Here is a 239-nt window from a genome sequence, read left to right on the forward strand (position 1 = left end):
AAATTTCCACTGTCGGTGTAATGTATGCAGTATATAAGTACATAAGAAGTCTGTATAATAATAATAATAATAATAATAATAATAATAATAATAATAATAATAATAATAATAATAATAATAATAATAATAATAATAACAATAATAATAATAATAATAATAATAAAGTTGCAGCCGGTGGCTGAAAATATACAAACTTACATTTCATTTAGACATAATGATATGTGTGTGTGTGTGTGTGT

The sequence above is a fragment of the Homarus americanus genome, unplaced genomic scaffold, assembly GCF_018991925.1.
Source record: "Homarus americanus isolate GMGI-L3 unplaced genomic scaffold, GMGI_Hamer_2.0 scaffold51476, whole genome shotgun sequence".
In the NCBI taxonomy this organism is placed as follows: domain Eukaryota; kingdom Metazoa; phylum Arthropoda; class Malacostraca; order Decapoda; family Nephropidae; genus Homarus; species Homarus americanus.